Source organism: Glandiceps talaboti, chromosome 6 (genome assembly GCF_964340395.1).
Source record: "Glandiceps talaboti chromosome 6, keGlaTala1.1, whole genome shotgun sequence".
Lineage (NCBI taxonomy): Eukaryota > Metazoa > Hemichordata > Enteropneusta > Spengelidae > Glandiceps > Glandiceps talaboti.
The window spans coordinates 10,947,876-10,967,778 of NC_135554.1; the positions used below are offsets into that span (position 1 = coordinate 10,947,876).

Here is a 19,903-nt window from a genome sequence, read left to right on the forward strand (position 1 = left end):
GCTACTTCTCTGCGTTCTGACAAGACTTGTTTCGCGGGCGTTTCGAACTTGGCGACAGCAGCTGTTTATACGTGAGTAAACAACGTGAAATTTATGTCATATAACCAACACATTAATGTAGCCTTTAGGCTAACCATGTAATCTATTATTGATTACAGTATGTCTGAAGACGAAAAAAGACCTGTGAGGTTCACCCCAGCACTACATATTCTCCTCCAGGAAGTGCTGGTGGTGAGCCCCATTGAAAATGCTGGTGGATGGGTGGAGGTGGTAAGCGCATTTAACCGCATGTTAAAAGAGAGGTTTGGGGAGGAACAGTCCTTGGTGTTGCCAATGCCAAGGACTGTTAGAGAGAGGACGCAAAATCTCCTGCAAAAATTTCAGAAAGATGAGATGGAGAGTGCAACAGTGTGAGAAAAGGTTTTATTGAAATTAATGGTCATTGTACCTCACTTGAAGTTGTTTTTGTCATTTTTATTAATAATGTGATGTTGGTGGTGGTGGTGGTGGTGGTGGTGGTGATGATGATGATGATATAAATAAAATGTCTTATCAAAATTATTATTTCTATATTATTATAATTATACCCATCACCACCATTGTATGAGAACAACAGACCTTGCCTCTCTAATGAAAGAAAAAATGAAGATGAAGGGAGAGAAAACAAAAAGTTGAAAGGGAAAGAAAGGAAAAAGAAGAAGCTCTTGCCATCAGGCAGGCAGCCCTCAAGGGGAAGGAGGAGAGAGGTGGGATTCATGCTACTTGTTATTGACACATGTCATGTCTTTTTGACAAGACTAATCACAATGTATACAAAAATATTTAACTATATGTAAACAAACACAACTTCACTGAAAAGTAAACTATCAATTCATACTTTTTGATACTTTTAATTTTGATTCTTCCAAATATCTAATTTTTTCACAGGGGAAAATAGCAAAGCGCGAAAAAAATAGACTATCTGCAAATAATAGCAGAGAGAGAGACAAAGCAGCTGAAACAAGAAGAACTGGCCAAAGTTTATCTTTTATTTTAAAGGTCACCCCTTCCACACAAAAATTAAGCTTATCTGGCATTACTAAATATTTTCATAAGTTTAAGTTGATGGCAGCAAGGCATGATGTTGCTAGGGAATTAGTCAAGTCTGTGCACAAGATCTGCAACAGGGGTACTAATCAGGTAAAAGCTGCAATTAAGTCATTAGTAACTTTTTTGAAATCATTGTCATGTCACTGATGCAAACCAGGATACAGTAGATGCAGCAACATCAGTCATGTTCTCAGGTAGGAGGTCTCCCATATCTGGAAACAAAAACAGACAGTATTTGTCAAAAACTATTGCCAATCACAAGCTCCTTGGTCAACAACTGTCTGGTAATGATGAGAAGAGCTTGTGGCAACTACGCCTTCGCAATGACAAATCTATGGTTAACTCATTGTAACCCAGAGTTTTTAAAAGAACAAGAACACTTGCTTCCGACATCTTTCAAACTGTCTTCTACGAGCAGTGAGCAAGGGCAAAGTTCTAACAATTCTGACACTGGTACCCAATCATGTGACATTTGGAACCTTGATGAGGCAGAACACATGTTCGTCCATTTGGGGGGTGGACTGTCCCATCAGGATATGGATGGTTTGGAGAAAGCTACCAGGACATCAGAAAATGTCAGCAGAATTCCCAAACTCACTGCATTAAGAGATAGTTTGAAACGATTTGACTATAGAGTGGAAGAAACTGAAAGTAAAAACAAAAAGGGGTGGTATGTCAATGATATACCAAATGTCATCTGGGATGACCTACAGCAAATTAATGTTGAAAATAACGTAAAACTTCCCCTCACTAATCAATCTGTATGTTCTAATAAGATAGAGTTAGTTGTTGGGGAGGGTGGAGATACTTTTCAGGATATGAAGGGCATCATTCACAACTATAAAATATTTGCTATCTCAGGGGCAATTAGACAAATAAAGTGTGATGGAATTCTGGTCTGACAGGATCCAAATCCCCAGTCTGACCAGCAGAATTCCATATGCTGTCATTAATGCTCCGGAGAGTGAAGAACTACTGAGTCTGATGTCCTTCCTATCCTGAAAACTACAGAAGATTTGAAAAAAATGGCTTAAACAGAGCTACGTTTGTTAGAAAATTAGAGGGGGGGGGGGTGAAAAATATAAAAGTATCGTTTCAAACAGAAAAAGTACAAACATTTTCTGCAACTTATGCTGTACATCAATAGAGCGATGTTATAACCCACACCACACATGGGGTCTGTCCATAACATTGGAAGATATGTTGTCATGGGCAGACACACAGTTGAATAGCCAGTCAGGTAAACCAATTATCCCATACAATCCAGCCACAGAATTTACGATCGACAATTTACATACAAAGCTGCAAATAATTGGAACAATGATAGATGAATTGTTTGAAGAGGTGGACAAACTAGACGTACAGCTGGAGTACCTCCAAAAGATGTCCGTATTGTCCGAATCTTACCAAAATGATTTAGAGAAAAAAGAGGCTGAAATGGAACAGGAAATTACAGGTCTTTCAAAACCAAAACCATTCATTTCAAAAGCACTTTTTATCCATCAGCTGTTCGTATTTTAAATGAGTCATCGATGTTTTTAATTCAAAACCTTACTGCCACATCAAAAGGTAAACACAGGGTGTCAAAAAACCAAACATCAAAACAAAACACAGAAATTCCCGCCATTCTCCCAATAGTATACCATCATATCGTCTGCTACTAATAGGACTACATGTATACTGAGAGGGATGGAATGGAAACCAAACCAGAATTTTGTATTCTATTTAAAAATGATAAAAATACATCAACAAGCAAATTGGGCAACCCTTGAATGTAAGCGGGTGTCACATGAAGTCATACATACCTTTGACCACTTCTGATTCCATTATTCATGAGACAACATGCGTAGGTATTGAATGAGAATTCTCGACATGAGGCTTTATAGTGTAAATATATACGTGTCGTACACATTTTCAAAATCTTTAGATGAAAGCGATTATTTTCATGTAAGTCACAAAACGGCAGAAACATAGTATCATATTATAATTTATAGTTTGGTATCAAATAAAAGTATTAAAACCAGAAACGATTCATGAGTACTAAAAATATCGTCACAAGTGGGAAATGGAGTATCCCTGGTTGAAACACACACAAGATATGGTTGACGGCAAAGAAATGGACCAGATGCTTTGTAAAGAATGTTGCCATAATAATAATTTTTATTCCCACGTATAAAAAAAATGTGATACAGAACAGAACTAAAAATCCTTATGTATATACATAAACGTGTTATTCGGGAAAAGGGTGTGGAAGTAGTTGTTACACAACTAATCGAGTCCTCCCCTGCTGGTAAGATAAATTATAGATTAACTAGTGGTTGTAGTGATTTTCAAGCTTTGGCACCGAAACGTCAGCATGGGACTGAAGATAACTGCTGACGTCAAGTACAAGCCCATAAAGTTATTAATGGAAAATGCTGCACGTCAAAACTCGGCTAAACAAGTGGACTCACATGCAGCTATGATTCGAACCGTTTATGACATATCTAAGAATGAACTCCATGGCCATATATTATCTTCCAGGTGGAAAACAAACATCAAAGTGGCATAGAAGAAGAAGCTCTTGCTACATGTATAGCCAGGGTAATCAAATCCGATTTAGCTACAGAAATTTAACAAAGCATGGTACTAGGTCATTGGGGATGAGACTGTGAATAGTACTATTGATAAGAAATTAATCATATTTCTCAAAATCGTTAAGGATAGCAAATCCAGAAATATTTTCTCTGGAAATCTGACGATACAGCTAACTAATCAATGAATTACCATAGCAACCATACAGAATATTATTACATTGTAAGTAATTTGTACACACTACCCCAAAGAACAAGTTTTATGTGTATCAAGATAGATGATCAGTAATCACTGTTATAGTGAAAATTATGATGAACTGTAATGGCTGTGATGTGTAAGGTCATCGCTGATGAACAGCATTGATTACTGAATGGTATTGGTATGTTAGTTGTGCAGTTGTAGAATGCCATTATAGGATGTATGTTACCTGTGTATTTGTGCAATGTGCAGATTGTATCTCATCCTGATTTATACATGCATAGTTCTGTGCAAAATCTAGAACCATTATGAGTCTGTTCAGGAAGTGGGGACTTTGTGAGCTCAGCAAATTTCTTCTGTTGCCAGGTAGCGACAAACAAGTGTTTAGCCAGTACATTCAAGTTGGCTTTAGCGACAAGCTCATCAACTAAGTTATTTGCAAGTGTACCTAGGGAGTGTACATTTTTAATTTCCAGGGGGAGGCCGGAGGATTTCTAATGAAGCAAGGGATTTTTATTGGTGGCCTCCCTACAAAAACTGGTATAAATTATCTAAGACTTCTTGTTTTTACTTCATGCCCCCCCCCCCCCCCTGAAACCACTAACAAAAATACGCACAGATGAAACACAGATACAGCAACACATAGTTTTGCCAGCAGTTGCTACATGTATTAACTTATTCCATATTTATACTTACTTCAGAATTGAACCAGTGCACAAAGTTGTTGAATCATGGACACTCATAAAATCACAAATAAAGACTATTATAAGTTAAATTGGCTGACAGGATGTCTACTTACAACTGAGGGGTGACAGAATAGACTACTGGTCTGGCTACACTTTTTCTTGGCTTTTTAGCCCATCACTGACATAAATAAATTAGCAAATAAATGAACAAGTAAATATATATATATATATATATTACTTATTTATCACAGGTTTGGAAAAAATAGTGCAAAATTGCACCATGAGGAAACTTTTTTCCATGTGAACATATTGAAATTTTAGGATTAATTTGCAGTGGTTGGTCACACAATCATTTATTATTAATTTAAACACTTCATAAATTACACATTTTAGAAACATTTTAAATAAGTAGCCTGTCACTTAAAGAATATGAAACCCATGAAGAGGAAAGAATGGAAAAAAATGCCTTGGAAGTAGCACGAGAAGTTCAAGAGCGCTGTGACGATGCACCCGTGTTATCACAATACATCAAAGCATATGTAACAGATAAAGAAGAGGATATGGTTTTTTTTAATCGTGTCAATGTTAACAGTTATCTTTCGTCGCAATCAGAAGTTAAAAAGAAACAAATTCCTGGCAGTTCATACATGGAGAAAATTAGCAAATTTATTGAAACCCATTACAATATTGGTGAGCTCTATATGGAATTTATTAGGGATTCATGTATACAAAATGGCTCAAAGTGCAGTTACTGTTCCATTACAGATTGGATATCGCCATCTATGAACAGAATACCACATCCTATGCCAGATATGCACAACCCAGGTCATTATATGGATGTGTTTGAAACACCAAACACAAATCGAACTGTTGATGACTACCAACCACGTGCTAACTTTAAAAAGCTCTATGTTTCAAAACAATTAAATGATGAAGCTGCTATTTCTCGTTTTGCTGAGAAATATATTGTCAGTGTGAACAGTGTTAAAAACTACATTGAACATTTGAGAAATTTGGAGAGGATGAAAAACATTAGATCCAGACATCGGTTAGAGGTACAGAAGAAAAGAGAAAACAAGAATTATAATGACTATGACTGGTTGCAGTTATTCATAAGTGGAACTCTAGAAAAACTGAACGTAAAAGAGCTAGATAAATATCTAGACAAGCATAAATTGCCAAAATATAGAAAATTAAAAGGAGAAAAAGTAGACATAATATCAACGCACATACTTGGAACACCTGATTTTAGGTCAAGAAAAGTGACTGCAAATGAACTTCAAACTACAACTACAGACATCAGTGATACAAATAGTAGTGACTCTGAAAGTGAAAATGCTATAATAGGTGTTATAGACAGTGATGATTGTTTTTCTGATAACTCTGAAACTTCAAGCACGGCTGATATCTCAGACATTGATTGTGATGAAACAAGTCCTACACAATTTCATGGGAAAGTTACCTTGAGAAGTGGCAGAGTCGCCGATCAATTTTTGTTTCACTGAATACAAATATTGTGATTTAATAGGTTTGTGCACTGTTTTATCATCAATCCATGTTAAATGCTACTTCTGTAGGACAGTGTTGGGTTTTGCCTATATTTTATTTTATATACACATCTGGCACTTGTCCATCCTGACATTCAGGTTTAGGTTTTTTTTGTGGCCCCCCCCCCTAACAAATAGTGAAATTTTGTTTAGCCCCCCCCCCCCCCCCCCCCCCCCCCTGGAAGTTAAAACTGTACACTCCCCTACAATCTTTGACCATCACATTTTTGGTTTGTTGTTTCAGTGCACCACTGACTGTGATAGAGGACTTTCCCCCTCCCATTTCAACCAAGAAGTCTGTATTATGCGATCCTGTGGTGACACCATTTCCAATCCCTCCCTCAACTTCTGTACACCACATTTTTCACGCTGCCTACTTATGCATCTGTACGAGTGCTGCCCATTTTCTCTTTCACAAGGAGTTATATTTAGCAGGTCATACTTGGCTTTAATTTTCAAATCTGAATATTTATGTTGAGCAAGAGCTGCATTCAGTGTCCATACTTTCAGCATTATGTTGGTGCATTGTTCACACAAACACTGCTTAAGTGTATGTTTTTGTATTGGTTTTACATTACTTGGTCTTAATTTAATAAAGGTAGCTGCACTTACTTGAAGATCAAGATTATCTTTCACCCATTTCCTGTACTCTTTCTGATGTCATTTCCATCACTCTTACAGGTTCATTATCTGTTTTCTTTTTGCATACTCTTTGCATCATGGGAAGTTCTCTCAACACATCACCCTGCTTGAAAAAAATCTGAATTTTATCGTTCAACTTCTCAGGATCAATGAGAGACTGCTCACATTTTCTAATGAAGTCATTATGGACACCTAAGAACACTTCCTGAGTCCTCATCTTTCTATATTTCTAGAAATCATTTTTTCTAATGTGTCTGACTTTGTCTGTTCGTCTGTTATGCAGAAGGATACTATCCTTGTGGAACCCTTTACTTCCTGTATAATAGAGCATACCTGTATACCCTTATGGCCTGAATTAAAAACTTGAGTATGACACCTTTGACAATTATGTAGAAAATACTGAAATTTGGAGTAACTCCAACACAAACTTATACATCAACTTTGTCACAATTAAATTCTCTTTTGTTGTAACAACAATTTAACACAATGTTGCAAACTGCAACACTCATTTGCATAAATGTATCAATTTCAATAAAACTCACTGTACATCAATCTCTGGCAGTGTTTTCTCAGTCTTTTAGTGTTATTTCTCAATGTTATTTCAATTTCAGTTCCTAATATTTCTTTTCTTCCTTGCAATATCTCTTCCTTGTAGTTCTGGGTCTTCACACAGAAAGTCCTTCATGTAATGGTAGCGATGGAAGCAAGGATCAGGGCACATTCTTACTCCACAGGCTCTGCAGGCAAATTTGGTTTCTTTCCTTTGCAGGTGTTTTGCAAGTGTTTTCTTTTCTTTCAGGAGCATGTTCTTTTGTTCTGTCAAATCTGATGTCTTCAGATGGAGGTGCTGATGGACAGCGACCTGGCTGACGACTGAATGACCGACCACCAATCAGTTGGTCACACAGCTCTTCTCTGAATGACAACATAGCTTTGTTGCTTGCAGGAAGAGCTTTCTTGTACAACAGGAAGGCATTCAGGATGGCTACTTCTAAAAGGTACCAGAAGATTTGAAAATACCATGTATGGCCTTTCATAGGACACTTGTAGGACTGCAAGCGTTGGTCAGCGAGATCGACACCTCCCAAGTACTTATTATGGTTGGCAATGTCTTCAGGTTGATTGAACTCTCGACGAGTCCATCTGCCATTTTCCTTCACAGATCTCTGCACTGTTTGCTCATTTTCACTGTTGACAGGTATTGTTGCCAACAAAGACACATGTTTGGAGTCTTTCCACACTATAGCAGTCATCTAACTCTGCCAATAAACAGACTCATCACGTCTCAGATTTTTTACTGTTGGCTCTGATTTTTTTATATCTTGTGGTAACCCTTTCCTGTTCATCCTGACAGTACCACAGGCTAAAATGCCACGACTTTCTAATTCCTGATACAGAGTTGGACTTGTATAGTAATTGTCACTGTAAAGATGGTATCCTTTGTTGAAGTATGGCCTATATAGTAATAAAACAGTGTCATTTGTTGGGAACTCACTAAGCTGATGTGGTTCTCTGCCAATGTAGACTTTCATATTTAGTACATATCCAGACTTTGCCTCGGCTAAACTGAAAACCTCGATACCCCATTTTGTTGGTTTGTTCTTTATGTATTGTCTGAATGATATATATGTCCTTTGAACTTGATCATCGATTCATCAATAGATAAGCATCTCTCAGGATTTATATACCTTCTCAGTAACTCTGGCATCAGGGCGAGCATTTTTTATCATTGCTGGAATACCTCTGCGATTAATTCGGAGTGTTCCTGTCAAATATGTGTGATTTGTGAGAAGATCTCTGGCAAGGTGTAGACTTGTGTAAAAGTTGTCAACAACAATATGGAAAGCCTTCTGAAGGAGTTGGGCAATCCGCAGAACACGCATCACGACATCATAAGAAAGCCCATTCTCGCCACCCCTGTCTCTGGCAGCCCCACCATAGGCACACATGGAACAAATGTATCCAGACAAACTCTCACAAGCAACCCATAGCTTTATGCCAAACCGATAATGACGTTTACCTGGCATATACTGTATTATGTCAGTTCTGTTACGACTTCCAACAAGGGATTCGTCTACCGTAACTTCCTGACGAGGAATATAGTGTTGACGAAAAAGTCTGTTACAGTGGTCAATTAGAGTTTGGAATTTATTTCGTGGATCATATGCTGGATCACCATGTCGAGGTACAGAGTTGTTATCCACAATGTGAAAAAACTTCAACAACATCTGAAAACGGTTTCTAGAAAACACTGTGCGAAACCATGGTGTTGACTGGGAGAGATACTTGATTTCCCAGTAGTCAGCTATCCTGTTCTTCTTGATTAGCCCCATGTTCAATATGACAGCTATAAAGGCTTTCATCTCGATAAGTGTAGTGCCCCCATGTTGCACCCACCTCCAAACTCGAGATGATGGCCCAAGCCTTGCAAGATTTGCATTAAAAAATTAATCAGCGTACCTGTTTGTTTCTCTAACGAAACTGTTCAGAAGATCAACGGCGAGAAATAACATTAAGTAAACTATAGGTAAAACATCTCTCGCCGGAGCTCGCCTAGGTCCCACCACTTCCTGGAAGTGAAATGGGGCTTGACGATATTCCTCCGGCGGGAAAACCCAAATCCATGGTGCAGGAATTGGTTCATCGTCGTCTTCGGATGCACTTTCACTACTTGGGTCACTTTCTGGCTCCAAGTCCGGCGATGAATAGTCTAAATCACCATCAGAACTTAGCGACAGGTTGCTGTCATCGCTACTTGACGCCATGGTTGACAATTGTAAACATTTCTGACCTTTGACTATTTGAACTTAGCGTGAACTTCTACTGCGCAAGTCTCATCTAACGGGAAGTATGACAAACTAAGTACATTTTGTAACTAGATCACTGATTGGATATTTTTTATATGATAATGTGATGTTTAGCGAAATGAGCCAATGAAAATATTCCTCGTAAAATTTGATATGTACAATGGGCCGATTGATCGGCCCATGGCAATTTGCATATGAATGGTCCGGCCGATTGATCGGGCCTGGGGCACGGATAGAGTTAAATGAGCCCTTTTTATCAACTAGACCCATAGCAATAGTCAGTCTGAGAAAAACTTCTAAGTGCTCAACAGTTATTCCAGTTTCTGGACAGTCCGATTTAGGGCCATTAGCTTCGGCTGAACGCTGTTGAGTCGCATAACGGTTAGTTTCAGTCACGATCAAGTTCATTACAGCGCCAGTAAAGAAAAGTTGAAAAAGTTGTAAAATGCTCATGTTACGACACTCTTGAGAAATATGTACGTTCTCCTGGTCAAAATCAATGTCATCACGGGTCCTGATTTCATGAGTCCACACATAGTTGTCCCTGTCAGCACCACGGCCGATGTCATTTGTTGCCTCGGGTAATGGAGGTTCCAATCCGGTATCGTCCTCGCTGTCGGTGTCAGAAATTTCAAAGTCTGAACCAACTTCACTGCCGAATGACTCATGACGATCTATTAGTCAAGCTAGGGGTATGTCATCTTCGATGTTGGACACGGTAAAACCTTCAAATGACTCATTAGTACTGCTTTCACAAAAAATATTTGCAATGTGATTTCCAATCTGAATATCGCGCAAAGCCGCCATCTTTAAAATCTTTGACAGTTCAGTTAGAAAATACGCTGAATACGGAAGCAAAACAAACTGCAGACGACTAATAATATTCAGTGACCCGCTAATCGTATATCATTAGAAAGGTCGAGAAATACTCTATTCAATTGTCAATTGGGCATACCCCTATAGGAAGAAATGAATATTAAAATAGGGTTTAAAGTTCAACTGCAACTTTTCACGTAGATCGCCCATGAGGGCGCCCTCAGTTTGCTACGACTTTTCCCACAGACCGGAAGTAAAGGGTTAAGAGCTTCAACCTTCAGCCTTCTTCAAATTTGTCACTAATCCCTAAATGCAACCTCATTTCTTCTGATTTTTGGGCTGGGATTTCCTTGCTCTGTTATTAAGAGTTATTAAGACAAATACTGTATCTGAAAGGGACACTGAAGTTTAGACTTGTTGGTAAGAATGAAACCTGCAGCAACAACTGTTTGCTATAAAGCCATAGTAATGAGGAGCAATAATAAGACAGCTGAGTGGTTAGAAGGTAAAAATGAGGAAGAATGGCAACAAATATTGAATGATGCCATGACACAATCAAACAAGATAAAAGAACTATTCAAGAATAGGCAACTAAAAACAAAACACAAAATACAAATACATACACTTGAAGAAAATCAAGCTTTCAACTTTAATGTCATACACAAACTCACAGCTTTGGGGGACCATGGACCCTTGACCAAGTTGAAAGTAAAATTCATGAACTATAAGAAAGTAAATCACAAAATACTATCATTGATGCAGTGTGGACTCAGATACAATTTCTGAATGTCTTGATCAGTAAAGGCCAAAGGAAATGGTTCCAAAAGTCCTGTAAGGGCCATTATTTCACCCTGGATGAAATTGCAACACGCTTAAATATATTATGCAAGAAATAAACATATGACCGCTGATGAACAAAACAATATAAATGTAAATTTAATTTCCAGCGATTTCGGGTAAAACTGGAAATTGTTGTTTTATCTGCAAGCATGTGTGAATGGCTTATGAGCCAATTAGGTGTAGAAATGCCAGGTGTGACAGGTGTGTGGTTGCTGAATAAAAGTAGTAGCAGCATGCCTTTTGTCAGCATTCTAGCAGTTTCTCTCAGTCTCTCTTCATTCAGTTTTCAATTTAATAGTTAAGGTGATGCCCATCACCTTCACGCATATTAACATGGTATCGGGTACAGGTTTCCAGAACAACTTTTCCTAAATATAGGTTTTTTGTATCTCTAGTTTTTCCTTGACAACTATATGCATTATTTGAACGATGTTCTGGTATTTTATATAAAGAAAGCACTTTCGTATTCTGATCAATAACATCTACAAACGTTGTATGTCATGTACAGTATCTATAATCTTGTTTTCAACTTTTGTATTAAATGAGTGTGCCGACACGGTCAGCAGTGAAGCACCGCTTTCCCTATTACTACATGTAAGTGTTTAGTGTTAGTAGAGTATTCACATTTGGATACGAAGAGTCAAGTTTTACCGACATGACAGTACCTGTTCAGGGGTGAACAAATCCACTGGTCCTGGGTCTGGGACTATCGTTTTTTTTGGGGGGCGGACCACACAAATTTTACCTTGTCTGGTCTAATGGACCAGTACATAACTATTAATAACTATGTTAAAAGTCGTCTGAATATACATAATCATAGGTAAGATTTAATGTTTCACTGGATTTTTTAAGGCACTGGTACAGGGACCACCAGTTCACAAAATGATTTGTTCACCCCTGCTGTTCAAAACAAGCCAAAAGAATGCAAATGGTGACAGCCCCATAAGTATTTCAAATAAACACATTGAGCCATAAAACACATGTACAAGTACACTTCTTGACATACCAAATACCACAACCTGAGAGAAGCCCTGTTTAAAATACATGTAACTACTCTTCATACTCCATGTAGTATACTAGCAGTGTTCTCCCTGAACAAGGTTACAGGGGCGTAGCGCCCTCTTGTAAATTCTTAGCTCCCCCTTGCAAGTTTTGATGAAAAAAATGAATTGAATATTTTTTCAACAAACAGGGCAAAATGATTTAATTCTCTCGCGGTTTTACCGAGATCTCATGGTCACCATTTTGGAATGTCAAATATCTCGGTAAATATCGCATTCTGATGTCATTCGAGATGATGTGTCAATCAAATTTCAAATGCGCCATCAATCATGTTTATATGTGTGCTAAGCTTAGGTAAGTGTGGAATGTGAGTGGCGTCACCCATCCTTTGTGGAGAGGCCATGAATGAGCAATGCCGAGAAAGTGGGGCCCATAACTGATAATCAAAGTATTCTGAAGTTTTTCAAGAAGATTAGTAGCTGTGTAACTTGTTTTGAAAGTTTCTTTCCATGTCAAACTCCATCTCTGTATTTTTACTTCGTCAATCGCCACCATGTTTATGTTACTTTGATAACATTTCCTGTGTAAGCTGTGCTGGTACTGTTAGTATTAGTTCATGTTCCCCCTTTTAATCTCAAACCAAAAATTAAAAGTAGTAGTGTATTTGTGATCGCAGGTTGACAATTACAAGGTATTCCGGGAAAAGATTTACAAAGCGTGCATTTTTCTGATATCCGTATCGTATGTCATGTTACTTTTGTTAGGCAGACGTCAAGTCACATTGACTCGGAATTCAGAAGTACGACTGGGATTGAATCTAAGGTTGCTGTTAATGACAATGTCCCAGAATCTGAAACAGAGGCTACAAATGTCAGTCAAACTACCAGCTGAATTAGAAGCTGCTGCTGTATCTGAGCCAGACAGTGTTGCCAGTACAAGTACCAATGATGAATTCGTAAAGACCGGTCTAAATGATCTTGAGCTTCATGTATCTGGGACCATCATTCTGAGCAGTTCTCAAATCCGGGAATTAAATGATAAATTTAATGACAAATTTCTAAGGTAATTATGTAATTCAATGTGATGTTCTAAATTTCAGAATACATTTTGTAAATCTGTGATATCTTCAAAGTTGAATAGCAACACAAAAATTTTAACAATATATGAAGAACTGGTGTATAAATGATTGAAACTATTTGAAAATGTTAGTTCCACTATCTTAAAACAACTGTAAATTTGAATTCTTGTACACTAAATTTAATAGTTTTTTTTATGTTTAACATTAATTCAAACTTTTTTTGGATTGTGACTTGTATTTGTACCCAATTTAGACCATTTTCAAAACCTGGTTTCGTGTTTTCTGTTTTTCAATATATTTGCTTAAAGGCTAATAGAAGAAACTTATCATATATTCAGCAGTTACCTTAACAGTTTTGTAGAAGCCCTTTTCTGGGTGAATTTTTGTCACGTCCAATGTAGCAAAAATCTTGTCAAAATTAATGCAACAATAAACAACAGAAATATCGCCAATAAAAGAAAGCACAGATTCAAGAGAGTGAACGCGATCAACAAACAGTTGCTGTGGATAACGGTGAAACTGCAGTCACCATTACAACGCCAAGCCCAAGCCTTTCAAGAGTCCAAAATACAGGCAACATGTTACATCACAGAAAAAGAGAAGAATGAAGAAGGATTAAAAACGAAAAGACATCTCAAGAAAAGAACTGTGCACGAGAAAAAAAAATAGAAGAGAGAAGAAAGTCATGTACATGAAGTTGTGGCAGTTAAACAAGATGAATGACAAGGAAACTGGGTCTACATTCATATCCAGTCACGCTGAGTGCCATTGTTTACACAGAGTGAAGGAAAAGATGCCAACCACACCACAAACATGTACTAGAGTGATTGAGAGGCTAGCCTACAGCACACCAAGAGCAAGAGGTCTTTTGGTAAAGAAAGATGTCCTTGTGAACAGTGGAACAGGAAAAAGTTGAAGATGCTGAATGTTCTATGTGAAGGACTGTCAGAGTATTCAAGAGGTGAAGCACTGTACAGGTAAACTGATGACCCAATCTTGTTTTTGTTCTATCTGGGTTAAACTTGTTTCCCAGTATACAATTAGTGTATACTATATACAATTAGTATCAACTACCAGAATGGAACATAAACTAGTGATGAGAGTTACCTGTCGCTAAGTTTGGATGGTGATTTAGAGTATTCATTGCCAGACTTGGAACCAGAAACTGACCCAAGCAGTGAAAGTACATCTGAAGATGAAAATGAACCAATTCGTGCACCATGGTTTCGGGTTTTCCCACCCGAGGAAGATCGTCAAGCTCCATTTCAATTTCAGGAAGTGACGGGACCTCGGCGAGCTCTGGCGAGAGATGCATTACCGATAGTTCCAATGTCAGCAATTCTTTCAAAAATATATGTATTCATTGCCATCATGTAAATTTTTACATACTTACCATCATGAACTGTTGGACACCATCAGTGAACTTGGTTCCAGTAGTACCCTAATTTGTTGACGTGATTGTTTTTTTCATTATCACAATCAGATCTCAAATAAACTGACCATCCTTTCTCATACAACAAAATAGTGTTATATACTTGATTATATCATTTAAGATTACACTTGGTCACTAATAATAAAAATGATACTTTCAATGCTGGATTATTTGTAACAATATTTGAATAAATACAACACTCTGATGTCATAACAGCTTATTTGCATATTCATGAGGTAATTAGCATAATTTTGGGATATTCTGGAAGTCCGCGTCCAAACCTTGAAGTTTCATTTGATATATAGGTTTCCTGAAATCTAAATGCAATCTGCCAAGTTATCACACTATGCTTTGTGGCATGTTCTAGACACATTATATTTCCCAAGAACCCCTGGCATTTCTATGGTTTTTACTGGGCACCGAAAGAGTTAACATCAATATTTCTATAATTTCAAATGTCTTTCTCTGATGTTGTCTTCTTTGCTTTCAGGAGGCAAGTATAAAGTTTGTGGATACAAAAAAATATGAAGGTCAGCTAACAGCAAATGATAGTTAAAAACTATATTAACAATCTAGTCCTGCTTGCAGACAGTCGGTGTACGAGACCAGTAGATTACTGAGATGACAACATAGAGAAGGGAGGGACAATGGACGCTTTCACGGTTATTGCCGCCATCTTGGAGAGGGGGCAAATGGCACCGGTTTCGCCGTCAGTGGCGCGCTTTTTTGTTATTATCCAGACGACACTCGGACAAACCAGGAAGTACACGGAGTCACAGCTCGCTCATTTCTCTCCCAATTTCGTAAGTTTTTCACCGTATTTCATGCTGGAAAGACAGATTACTTGTTCTTCATGTATTTTAAAATGACAGTTTCTAAAATTTATGTACAAATGTTTTGATTGTTTTTGTCATTCGTGAAAAAGTGACTGATTGTGGTACGTGGATGCTTGTTGTGTGTTGGTAAACTATGTACGTATATCTATCGCTGTGCATGCTTGCGATCATTTTTAGCGGATACGCATCTTTGAAATCAGGATTGCACCTAGTTTTCAGGAATATACAAGTTTCCATGATGTATGTGATTAAATATTACAAGGATTAAATTGAACGAAATCATCTGAAATAAAAGTATTCTTCGTGTGTGTCATTAACTTGATTAAGATTGTTTTTTACATAGTTTACACAATAAATGTAACGTTAGCTGTAAAACTTCGGTTAATCACAAATTTCATGGGCGGGTATTGTTTACTGTAACTGTAGTGCTATATTATGATGAAACACATTTTAGTTGATTTTTTGAATAATGAGATCGAACTGACAGATGATAACAAAACTATTGGAATCAAAAATTGCATGTTGTATACATACATTATCTATATCTTGGTATTTGACTTTTCATTCCTATATGGGTGCTGGTCTACATCAGTTTCATAGAGTCGAGTAATGATTACATATAATGTCATCAGCATGCAGACATTGTATATGAGCATAATGTTCCTAATTCATACATAGTATAAATAATTATGTGTCTATCTATTTCAACAGGTTAGTGTAGACCATAGGACTCACTAGAGTACAAGGTAGAGTAGGCCAGTATACATGCTTGTAGCTTTGACAATGGCTACTGAGCAAACAGGCATATATGAGAGTTTTCTTCAGAAGTCTTGTGGAGAATTAAAGTACTTTCTGACAATCAGAGGCATCAAAACATCAGGTGCCAAGTCAGAATTAGTGGCCAGGGCCTTTGTTGCTTCTGAACAGAAAATTCCAATCAAATTGTCAGAACATCAAATCAAACAGAAGTTGAAAACTGAATATGAAGATAGAATCAAGGAACTTGAGGTAAATGACCCATTGACAATACCATCTGAAGAATGGAAAAATGATGTCAGAGAATGGCCAAAGATAGACCTAGGGAAAATATTTTCCTTCATACTAGAAAAGAAAGAATATGAGGAAGCATTCATTGGAAAGTATAAAACATATAAAGCATATTCATACTTTTCAAGTGGATTTGTGAACACAATATTTCATCATGTAGTCCTAGCTAGTGATAAAATAATAATCAAATCAAAAGTTACACCATCACAGAAGGTTAGGGATGAACTCAGATCTGTGTGGATTGTAATAAAAAATGATGGTGTAGTACTTGGAGCCTGGTGTAGTTGCATAGCTGGTCTCTCTCAGGGTTGTAATCATATCATGGCCGTACTCTACAAAATGGAGTATGCAACTACCATGAAATATAGTGACCCATCCTGTACAGATATACCATGTCAGTGGAACCATAGAACATTTAAAGAAATAAAACCAGAAAAAGTTAGGAACATGACAATTAGACAACACTCTAGAATATCAGCTGGCGACAATATCAATATAAACTCAGAGACAAAATTAAATTTTGACCCAAAAAGACAAAATGAAAGGAATGTTACTGACAAACAAGTTTCAGACTTTCTGGCTGAGTGGAGAACAGTAGAATCCAATGCAGTGGTGTACAAGGCCCTTCCAAAGTTGTCAAGTCTTCGTAGTATACCTCCTTCTGTCAAATATCAGGCTGAGGAATATGCGCTGAGTCACAGTAATAATGATGAACCAACTTTGGTGAGTGGCTTCCTTAAACAACTGAACTCAAGAATCGACTATAATGCTGTTGAAACTATTGCTAAGGCTACAGTTAACCAAGCAGACAATCCTCAATGGTTTGAACAAAGGGCTGGTAGGCTGACTGCTTCTGTATTCCATGATGTCCATACCAAAGTTGAAAATATGACAAAAAATCCAGGAAAACCAGCTGTAGTAACAAGATTGATCAACAGAATTGTTGAATGTCCAAACCTAGACTGTGTTCCAGCAATCAAATGGGGGAAAGACCATGAACATTTAGCTACTTTAGCATTAGAAAAGGAACTTTCAGGCTTCCATACACATTTTAAAATAAAAAAAGTTGGGTTGGTTGTCCACAGGGACATTACCTACCTGGCAGCCTCACCAGATGGTGTTGCTGTCTGTCAGTGTTGTGGAAAGGCTGTGATAGAGTGTAAATGTCCATATTCTTTGAGAAATAAAAGTATTGATGAGGGTTGGAGTGAAACAGATTTCTTAGAAAAAGTAGGAGACAAAATTCAACTCAAACGAACACACAAATACTATACCCAAATTCAGGGACAGCTTGCCATGACAGGCTGTAATAAATGTTATTTTACTGTATGGACTCCAGTTGGAAAGCCTCTCATTGGTGTTGGTGTTGTATTTTGGAAAAGGGTTGAACTAAATCTGTGTAACTTTTATAGAACATACCTTGCAAGTACATTATTGGGTGTACGGGAAATATTTTTTTGTCCATCATGTAGTAAACTGATACTAGAAGAGGGGGAATTTGAGGATTCAAACCAAAACAGTATACACTGTTTACTGTGGGTTGTGTACATGTACCTGTAAATAATATTGAAGAAAATGAGGACTGGAGATGTCCCAGCTGTATATAACCCTTACCAGATGTAAACTGAGCGCCTCCCGTAAGGGAAGCACCAATTATTAAAATAAAACTAAAAAAAAGTGAACCAAACAATACAATTCCAGTAACATAGATGAAATTACGCTGAAAAATAGCTATAGTTATGCTGGCAAGTCTCTATTACTGACACAACCCTCAACGAAGGGAAGGAAGGGACGACTCACTTCGTATGCAAGCAGGACTAGGGTTATAGACTTAGACTTAAGTTAGAGTGAGTATGTTCGATTTTATGCCAAGCGAGGCGTAATTTAGCTGAAAACCCACTCAACTTTGCAATTTAGATGTGAATCGCTTCTATTTGCGTTTACATTGTAGGATTTGGTTCACGCCGAATTCAATGTCACAAAAATAGAAGAAGCAGCCCCAAAATCACAGCAAACTACTACAAATTACAATACGTGTATATACTGTCAACATGATCGTGTCATGGACGCCATCTTGCCATATTACACTCATGGTTTGCTACATTCAGCCGAGTCTTCATTGCATTCTCTCACGGAATTGAACTTCGTAAAGGTATAACTCAATTGAAATGTAGACACTAGAGCCAAAGGGAAGATCTAAAAAATATGTAGTATTTGTATACTCCCCAAACGTTTCGGTCTGCTCAATCCGCTAATTTGGGCAGACTAGAACGGCGAGTATAAAGTTGGCGTCAGATTCAGATTCAGATTCAGATAGCGTCATATTGAGCGTCTTATTAAGCACCTGATGCTGGATATGACGCTAGTTGAATCTGAATATGAAGCCAACTTTATACTCGTCAGACTGGACGCAACATCATAAAACCATTGACAGTGACCGGCCGCTGAGGGCAGCCTTCCGAGTTTACTCAAATTAATATAGCGTAATTATATTATATTAATTCATATTGTCTTAACAGTTTAAAGTACATGAACAAATGTATTTTGTTATGTATGATGAATATACTAATTTTTATTGAAATCGAAGTATGGAGTCTTAAGATATTGCTTAATTATTTGATTTCATTAATATGCAAATTTCTCTAATTAAACATTAACCGATCTGGCTCAAAACCTAATCAGGTCTAGCTATTACCCTAAAGATTATATATTCCAAATTTCATTACAATTGAGCCAGCCGAATTTTAGAAAATGATGACACAGACACACAGACAGACAGACGGACAGACAGACAGACAGACAGACACACCTTCCCCTTTTAATACCTCCCGTACCCTTACGGGAGGTAAAAATGAAATAATTGATGTTTAGAATAACTGTGTTTTGTATAAAATGGACATGTAAAATCATGTGAATATGGACTTCAGTGATAATGTGTGTGCTTTCATTTTTTTTTATAGGATGATCATGTTTAGTCCAAAGACAACACTATCCTTCTTGACAGTCTTGAAGCTTTGCTCGACTAATGTTTTGTCCCCTGCTGCAGTTTTAGTGTAATATATGTCCTTGCCTCCTTTTACCCACTGTTTGAAAACCTATATGATATGCCTTCAACAGTTGTCACGACATGGGAGATAGCTTGCAATGTAAGAGCAGTAGCACAAGTGTGCACTCCTGTTCATGCGCTGTTAAGCTATCTTGCCTATCATGTCAACCGTTGAGGACATATCATAGAGGCTTGCAGACAGTGGGTGGATAGGATGTCTTTCACCGAGTCTGCAGTGCAAGGCTAAAACAAAGCAGTTGAAC

The 19,903-nt window shown here is 37.6% G+C and overlaps 1 protein-coding gene across 1 annotated transcript in view; it reads right to left on the minus strand.

Annotated features, from left to right (window-relative positions):
- Window positions 1-6,876, minus strand: part of LOC144436654 (cAMP-dependent protein kinase catalytic subunit 1) — a 57,160-nt gene extending 50,284 nt beyond the window's left edge. The window contains exon 1 of the mRNA XM_078125496.1: window positions 6,707-6,876. The gene's annotated coding sequence lies outside the window, so the exon portion shown is untranslated. The remainder of the gene's footprint in view (window positions 1-6,706) is intronic.
- Window positions 6,877-19,903: the final 13,027 nt, after the last annotated feature.